General features: G+C 35.2%; 1 pseudogene; it reads right to left on the minus strand.

Moving 5' to 3' along the window:
* Positions 1-6,074: 6,074 nt before the first annotated feature.
* On the minus strand, positions 6,075-7,274 carry LOC106010645 (5-hydroxytryptamine receptor 1F-like; annotated as a pseudogene).
* Positions 7,275-9,803: the final 2,529 nt, after the last annotated feature.

Here is a 9,803-nt window from a genome sequence, read left to right on the forward strand (position 1 = left end):
GCACCATGAACTAATGATCACATTGAAGCATTCAGAGGTAAGTGTACTTGGTGTAAATCCTATGAAGCTTTGGTTTATAAAATAGAAATTTCTTAGTCAGAATTAGAAAAATGTAATATTTTCCAAAGTAGTGGTAAAGTGACACAATTTTCTCCATTTATGCAGTCAGCAAATTAGAGTTTGTTTCTGTTACATGATGAGGTATGACATAAAAAAAATACACATCTGACTATCAGGTGGCTCTGACTCTTGTAGATCATGTGCTGCCACTAAGTGCACTTCCTCAATGGTCTTCTTGGTCTTTCATGTACTTAAAAATAAGAGACTTTTATTTCCTGTACACCTATTTCATGTAAGTTACAAAATGTATACTGATAATATTTGAAAGAAATAACATTAGTTTGGTTCACAACATCATTTAAAGATAATATTTTAAAAGAATTACTTGAAAAAATAAAATATAAATCATAAATTTGTCTCCTCATTTTATGACTGCAAAATTAGGCCTTTGCTTTAATTATGTTTCTAAAAATTTAGTCTGGCATATAACTTTTAAAACTGGTCAAGTAGCATGTTTGAATCATCCATAAACAGAGGTCTAGAAATGCATTATTTTCACCATTGCTTAAGAACTATGGTCCTCCAAGCATAGAGTGAGGTGGGAGAAAAGTGCAGATGCAGTTTACTCAACATTCAGGATGTCAGAGGAAGCCTGGGTCCTTACCTGAAATTGACAAGCTCTTTTAGAGCAGAAGAACAATCTCCTTTCTCCAGAGCATTAATCCAGGAAAGGGCTGCATTCATGAGCACTGACTGACATTATTAATTCCCATGGAGCATCAGAAAGATGAAAGAACATAAGACCAACCATCCATCTATCTCCAAATTTTGTGGATCACACAAAACTACATTACTAAAACACACTCTAAACATCATTGCCCTATATTTGTCCATAGACGTTACACAGAAAGGTATAAAGCTCTTTCTGTAGTAATATTTTACTAGAAAATACATTCTGGAGAATGTGACACATGAAAACAGGCTAATAGAAATGGCCTAGTAGTGTGCCCCCTCCATGCCAGGCCTCATTCAGCTCATACCTACCAGGCTCAGCACAGCTTAGGGGAAAGGGGAACAGGACAGCAATCCATCCATGAACAGAGTGAGGTAGTAGACACCCTTCAAATATGGCTCTTAGTAGGGACAGTGCTGAGCTATGACCTGGCTCACCCAAGACATCAAACACAAGGGCATCACTTCAAACATGGGACAAAACTAGCTGCCCTCATTGTTATCTGCCTGTCACATAGGATGAAATGATGTGTAGTGATAAGATTTATGCCCAGAACTTAGCCAGGTTAAAAAAATAAATGAATAAATAAATATCAGTGGGAAAGTAACATAGAAGAAAATCTAAAATAGATTATACTTTGAAGGCCATATCAAGAAAAAGAAAAGATGGGCCAAAAGGGGAGCTTATGGAAAATGAAATGTAAATGTAGTAAGAAATGTCAAAGAGAAAATTCTGTGCTAATTTTGAGACAATAACCATTGGGAGCTCTCATAACTCGCAGTAAAGCCTGCAATACCTCTGAGAAATACAGGACAGTTCAAAACAGTTCTCTGATGAAGGCAGAATTCTCCATCAACACAGTGTTATCTTGCAGTTACTGAGACTAGAGACAATCCTGTGATACATGGTGTCATCAGGGGGTTTAGAAACCCACCCAGAGGTCAGGAGAGACCTGGACTACAGTGAGAGGGAGGGCCTCAGTAGACACCCAGCAAATGTGGGCACTTATGGCCTTCAAGTTGGACAAATTAAAATGAGGAAAAGGGCTACATACTTGATTTTTCATCAGCAACATGAACATAATCTGTATATCACACAGGATGAGATGATGCATAATAACAGGATTCATGACCAGCACTTAGCCAGGTGCCTTAGAGGCATGAGAGAGTGTACTTTGGCTGTTGTCCCTGTACTTTATAGGCCACCATCACTGTCATGGCCACCAACATTGCCTGTGTATAATTTAAGGTAAAATAGGAAAAGGTCCTGTGAGCTGAGATTCTTCATGAGCAAGGAATTGGGTTAATTTTGTAAGAATACAATTCCACATGCTCAAATTTTGGCAGAATTTGAGCTGAAGAACTACAGAAAAAGAAAGACAGTGAAAGAACAGAACAAAGAAGGCAAAAGAATCATGAGCCAGATAGACAGTCTCAGTTCATGGCACAGCTCTGGTGAGGTGGATGGATCTAGGAGAAGGAAGAGAAAATCAGAGAACTATTTGAGAACATGTACGACAGCCATGTACTTTTAAAAATGCAGTAACATTACATTTTCTGCCCATTTAAAAGATGCTAATAGATACATCTTGGTGCTCACTTATCCCTAGCTATTTATAGAATTAATATGTTTACATCTATTTTCATAAAGATCAGGAGAAGATAATTACTATTCCAAAGTAAAGTAAAAAAAAGCAGAAAAATCCCAGAGACACATCATCAAAAATATGAAGCTTTCATCCCTCACAAATACTCAGAGCCCCAGGTGAGCCTCTCCAATCAAATCTAGAGAGAATGAACGACAATCTTGTGTTTTGCAAAAGTTTTCAGATCCCTTTGTCTTCATATCTTTGAATTACCTTAACAAGAAACAAGCATAGTTAACATTTATCTGCTTGTAAAATACTTAACCCTTGTGGTGTGTGTCTAACACACACACAGAACAGATGAAAATATTGGGTTCTAAGTCTTTCTCTATTGAAAGTGGTTCTGGCACATCCACTATGAATCAAAGATGAAATATTTTTAAAATCAAGAAAAGTAGAGAAAATAATCATGAGACATATTTTTTCCTCTCAACAAATGCTAGTACATTATATTCTATGACCTAAACTAGAAACACAGGAAAAGTCTCCAACATCATCAGTTTGTTGTACTTATCAATGAAATTGCAGTCCAAATTTCATTGTTATCTGATATGCAATTTACGTGACGTTTGTAAAATGAACACTGGATCAAGCAATCTCTCTGTGAGGAAATGATCACATCTATTTTGTAACAAAGAGGTTAAATTTTCCTTCAGAGCTGATACTTTACACGAGGAACTTTATTGCATACTACATAAAAATTTATTCAAATATTTTAATTTATACACATGAGAGAAGAGAAACTGAGTCTGTATCATGAAAAGCCAAAGTGAAATTTTATCTGATTCACAAGAGGTATAAATGCAAATAGAAAAGCTGCAGATTAAAGTGACAATATCTTCCTTGAGAAATGATATAGGTAGTAAACATTAGTTCAGAATAATAAACACATGCCTGAAATTAATTTAGTCATTTTTATGAAAAATATATTAACTTTATGAGTCACAAATTAAATGCTAACGGCTACAAAAACTGAGTCTACAGAAACCTCAGGCAAAGTCCACTGGCCTCCTTCCATTGCCTGTTTTGGACTCTGCTCACCCAGACTCTGCATCTGTGGACAGACAGGCACTTACCCACGGGGGCATGTTGGGTATCTGGTGCTCCCAAGAAAACCATACACAGCTTTAATAAAATGAGGTCATTAGCTCACCTCTCTGCAGACGTGTCATTTTAGCATCTATAGAAAGGTGACAAGATCCCATTGGGGAGGACAATCTACAGAGTCCTCTATGGAACACTTCACCTCTCCCTCTGGATTTTACTATTCTCTCTCCTGTGCTCAAACTTTCCTCAAAGTTCTCTTGACACATCTGTCTGAGGGATCTGAATGGTCACATCAAATGGACCTCACTATGCTCTCTTCTTTCAATCCTAAATTCAGATTAGTCCAAATGCATTGCAAATTCATGCAAACCCAGGGCAAACTCCTCTGGTGTGAGAGATTCCTGGCTCCTCCCAAGAGTTCTCATTGGCTCTGAGGCTCCTGTCTCCAGGAAGTGTAACAGGCACACTCTTCTTCTGTCTGTTCTCACATGGAGCACTTGGTTACAGGGGAGTACTGGCTGTGGATTTTGTGTGTTGCAAGATTTCCAAATTCTTAGTTTCAGGTTTAAAGCTGAGTCAAATTTCAATGTGAATTTTTTTTTTTCATAAGAAAGTACTTTATTCATGACTAAAACATTAATTTGTTTCTAGAAATTTTATTTTGGCAAAATAAGGGTGTAAATATAATCCCTTTCATCGTTAGGAAGACATTAAAACATGTTACTTTAATATGGTCACATTTTAAATTAAGCAAGATTACTTTTGAAGAACTGCAGAATACACCAAGTAAAACTATTCACTTTTTCTTTCTACTGCAATATAGTATATCTGATTTTGTAACCTATGAGCCAAAAACAGTATTGTATAAATTCAAGAGAAAAGTTTCTTCCTTGAAGTATGAGAATGCATTTCAGCAATAAACTTATGATCGTTTCTACCTTCATGTTATTTGGAACAAATCAACACATTTCCTGTTAATACTTGCATGATGCAGCTGAACTCTTGATGTTTTCACTACCTGCTGTATCCTCGTCCATTTCTCTTGCCTAAATGCTGTTGTATTTGACACTCATCTTACATCAATTCTTTATGAAATTTTTCTGATTTTTCTCAACCAGATTTGATCTGATTGAGATCTCTCTACCATTATAACTATATAAATAATTTCCTTACCTGATTCCTGGTATTTTTTTCTCTTATAGTTTTCACTTTGTATTGTTTTTTCTTTTAGATTTTGTTTTTAAGTGAATAAATTATGTTTTAATTTCCTATGCCTTCCGTATAGTACATGTCTCAAAACCTTATATAAAATGGGAACTCTAAATATTTATTAGATTGAGAGTAATGAGTCACAGATATATAAAAAAATTGATGTACTACATTCTTTAGCACCTACCTGGAAAGTATATTTTACAATACACACAAAATTACAACTTAAAAATAGAAGTTATATGGTTTTCAAATGGTCTTGCTTTATCATAGGCCTTTCCTAATGTGATCTATTTACACCAACTGGAACACTCTATTTTAAAAAATTCAGTGGAAAGTTCCAAGAATTCTTATTGTAGGAACTCTAGTAAAAAAGGAAATAATGTTCAAATCAAAAGTACTGAGATGAAGTATAAAGTAACACAGTCATTAAGATTATATTAAATAGGGCCTCGAGATTTAGCTCAGTGGTTCCAGAGCCTGCCTTGCAAACGCAAGGTCCCGAGTTCGATCCCTGGTACCAAAAAAAAAAAAATATTATATTAAACAAAATGAAATATAGTTTAAATTTTGAAGAAGACATTAGAAATAAAACTATTGTGAATCACTTAGGGTATTTAATGTCTTAAATTTGATTCCTAAGTAAACAAGGGGAAATTATAACAACTCCTCTCTGTACCACCTCTGGAGTAAGACTTCAATTTTGAATATTTGTAAGATGTTAATATTCTTGCATCTATTATATTAAACACAAGGATATATTGAATATGCACAAGTTTAGTATCTAGGATTATTTTTCCCCACCTCCCCCACTATAATCATTCTTTACTACCTAAATACAAAGACAGTAACAATGTCTCTGACCTCTATATTTACTCCATTCATAGTAAGTGAAAGTTATTATCTCCTTCCTCCCCTATTGTCCTAGGGTAAGATGGAGAAGAGACAAGAATAGTTAAGCAGGAGAAGTGTGTGCATTGTGATGAATTACATCTTTTCTATAAAATAAAAATTACATAATAATATAATAGAATTATATAGAAATTATATAGAAGAAAGTGCTGTTAATTGAAAATTCCTCTTAATTGTTGTAATATACAAACCTGGAAAATCACTATTAGTTAACTTTTTCAGTACATTCCATAGGCAAAATATTATTTTTAATCTACATATAATATTTTCTAATTTTGACTTTCCTAGGATAATAAAATTAATAAATTTTATGTTCATAATGTTATTAAAATATAAATTATGTTCTTATTCATTTTAGCAGTTTAATATATTTCCTCTAATTGTGTAGCTATTTTACTACTTAATATTCATGTAGTTATACTCCCTCCAAATAAAAACTTTATTCTTTAATAATAAGCTTTGTTTAAACTAATATTGACGTCGCACAAGTTTTTGGAATGCTTTCTTGAAGTCTTCATTAAAGATTGCATAAATCTGTGGATTTATAAGGGAATTGAGATAACCAAGCCATGCCAAAAAGTTTGACATTTCTTCAGAAATTTTGCATCTTTCACAGATGTTAACAACCAATTCTTTTACAAAAAAAAGGAAGCCAGCATATTACAAATGGACCCAAGATTAATCCCAGAGTAGTGGCTGCTTTGCGTTCTCTTGTCCCTGAGATCTTTTGCCTTCTCCAAGATTTCTCATGCCTGAATTCAGACCTGGGACTTTTCATTGTGTTATGAATTTTATCAAAGTCTGTTGATGGCTCAGATAAAGATTTTTCCAGCATGTAGGGTGTGGAAACCATCTTAGTGCTTTTCTCACCACTCTCCAAAAGGACTTGGCCATTCAGCTCCTCCTTTGCAATTCTACTTGCTTGTCTTTTGTGGTATAATGTTTTTGCTGCTCTATATATTTTGTAGTAAAGGATCAAAATCAACACAAGTGGAATGTAAAATGCTCCAAATGTTGAGTAAGTAGTGGAAACAATATGGTCATGCTATTGACGCAGTCATCATCTCGGCTGGTTCCTTGATGTCTCCAGAACAGAAGAGGCAGAGAGATAAAGACAGATATAATCCAAACTATTGTAATCATAATGCCAGCTTGCTTGGGAGTCCTTTTCCTGGCATACTCAACGGCATCTGTGATGGCCTGATAGCGATCCAAAGCTATAGCTGAGAGATGCAAGATGCAACAGGTACAACAAATAATATCAACACTCAGCCAAATATCACAGACCACTTGCCCAATAATCCAGCTCTCTCTTACAATATATAGAATGCTGAAGGGCATCACCAACACCGCTACAAGGAAATCTGTGACAGCCAGGGAGCAAATTAAATAGCTGAGTGGTGCAGCTTCCTGGACATAATTATTGCAGCAATGATGAGGGAATTGATGGTCATTGTCTTCAGTGCCAGCCGCGAGAGAGTGAGGGACACCAGGATTTTGGATGGCATTCTGTTTAATTGTTCCTTTGAGGTCAAGTTTTGATCAGAAGAGTTTAAGAATTCCATTTTTTTGTTTTAAAAAAATCAATACAGCTGAAAAATTGATACCAACTTTGGAGCAGAGTCCAATTCTGATGCATGCTCATAGGAGAATCTTTGCTCTAGGTGTTTCCTGGTGTCTTACCTGTGGCTGAGGTAGAAGGATCACAAGTTCAAGACCAGCCTTAGTGAGACTCCTGAGACACAATATGAGGTCTTATTCAGGTTCTCTTGTAAAGAAATCTGTCATGCTTAAATAATAGCAGTAGAAAAGTTTCCTGGGCACAATCTGACATTACCTATACACATGTCCCAGTCCAGCACATTGATGGTTGGTTACTTGCACCTGTTAGTTTGATTTCCAACAATTCCATGCCATATTGTGATAGACTGAAGTGAAGGCTTTCATTACTCTGTCTCCTCATGTTCTTGTCCTTTCAAGAAGATAGTGAAAGACTCACAGTCCTGTTTAGTCACAGCTCAGCCCCTCCCTGATGGCTGCGCGTAATGGTCCGGCACGGGAAAGGTGACCCTCAGGTCCTGGGCATAGGTCGGTGGGGGCTGAACCCCCGCGGGGCCCACCCTGGCCGGGAGGACCAGGCACCTCCTTGTCACTCTCGGGGAGCCAGCAGAGTGCCTCAATGTGAATTTTAATAGAAATAAAAAATGGAGCAGTAAATGCCCAAGAGGAGTTTGTGGGTTGAGGTGATCATAGGCACAGGAACGTAACAAGTTGAGGCAGAGCTGGAGCTGGAATTAGATGCCAGTAGTTTAAAACAACTATTGTCAACATAATAAAGGATAATGCAGTTATAATGCATGAAAAGATTAGACTTTCATTCCTTCTGAAGATAGATAGAAGTTTAGAAGGAGTTTATTGGCAATAGGAAAAGTAAATATGCAGTACTGCAATATGTATTTTCATATGGATTGGTCAGTGGATGACTGCACACAACAAAGGATTAATTTAAAAATCTTCACACAGGCTAGCAAGTTTTAAAACTAAAGTGAAGATTGTGAAAAACATTTAAAAATAAAAAACTCATGCAGGTTATTAAACTTTCTATCATGTTTATAATTAGAGACAGGAAAAATGAAAATGAGGAATACACTATATGAAAAGAGTGAATAAAGTTTTTCCACTTTACAATATATGAACCAAGAATCTGAATGAACTCTATATAAAAGATAAAACAATGCTTCTTCATGTCACATTGAAATTGCTGAAAAGCCAAATAAAAGAAATATTACATGAAACAAACCCCCAAAACATTATAATAGAAAAAAGATGAGCCATATCATCCTATCAGAAATAATGCAAGTCAGAAAAAAATGCAACAATATTTGAAGTGGTGAAATACTTTTCTCTATAAATTTCTATTAGCAGTGAAAATATTTGAAAGATAAGACTAACAATAATATTTTTAGATATACAAATCCAATGTTAATTTATGGTAACTTCCTGATGAAAATAGTAAATATGAAACTTATTTCAATCTCATAAAATCCATTTATGACAAACCTACCCACAGATTCATATCAACTGGAGAAAAACGTAAATCTTTTCCTCTAAAATCAAGAACGAGGAAAGGGCATACGCTACCATACTTCTGTTTAACATGGTACTCAAAACATTAGCCAATCAGGCAAGAGAAGGAAATAAAATATATTTGTATAGAATATAAAAGAATCCAAACTTTCCTTATTCTCAGGTGACATGATCCTTTTCAAGGAATGAAACATCTCTATATTTAAAATTATGGTACTCTTAAATAATAGCTTGGAGAAGACATTAAAAAATGTAAAAATATCCCATGTTTCCAGCTAGGCAGGATGAATATGATCAAAATGACCACACTACAAAAACTCATATATAGATTTAATGCAATCCCAATCAAAATATAACCACTTTACTCACAGAATTAGAAAAAAAATCATAAAAATCATATGGAATGAGAAGATACTCAAATAATAAAAGCAATTCTCAGCAAGAAGAACAAAGTAGCTGGAATCACTATCCTTGATTTCAAGTTACATTACAAAGTTTCAGTCATAAAAATAGGATGGTACTGCTACAAAGAATGTCATGTGAATCAATGGAAGAGAATAGAAGATGGAGAAACAACTCCAGGAATATTCAGGTTTCCATTCTTTGACAATGGGACCAGAATAATATACATATAATTTTAATTATTGTTAATTGATCTAATAGAAATCAGTTTTGTTCAAAATATAAACAGCTACATTGTATGGTGATTTTAACTATAGGTAAGGGAAATTAAGGATAGCACTGACACTAGGGACAAGAGGGAGGGATTAGAAATACTGACAGGTAACTACTTTACCAGTGAGGTGCTATTTGAAAGTAACTAAGATTAGTTGTAAATGATTATTTCAAATTCTAGGACTAGCAATAAAATAAGTAAAAAACAATTGCTTAAGTGACAGGAAATACAACAATATAAAATGCTTGGAGTTCCAAGAAGATGGCAGAGTTGTGAGCAGCAGAGACAGGCCTGTCCAAGGTTTGATGTCAGGCACTGGAATAAAGCAACATGAGGAAGAGAAGAAAGAAGGAAGTGGGTCCCCGACACCCTAGAAAGATCTGAAGTGAGAATTGAAACCCATGGGGAGAGTGAAGAGAGAGTCTCCAACAAAG

This window comes from Heterocephalus glaber, unplaced genomic scaffold (assembly GCF_053883595.1).
Source record: "Heterocephalus glaber isolate CG9 unplaced genomic scaffold, H.glaber_assembly_v1.0 deba00000768, whole genome shotgun sequence".
Lineage (NCBI taxonomy): Eukaryota > Metazoa > Chordata > Mammalia > Rodentia > Bathyergidae > Heterocephalus > Heterocephalus glaber.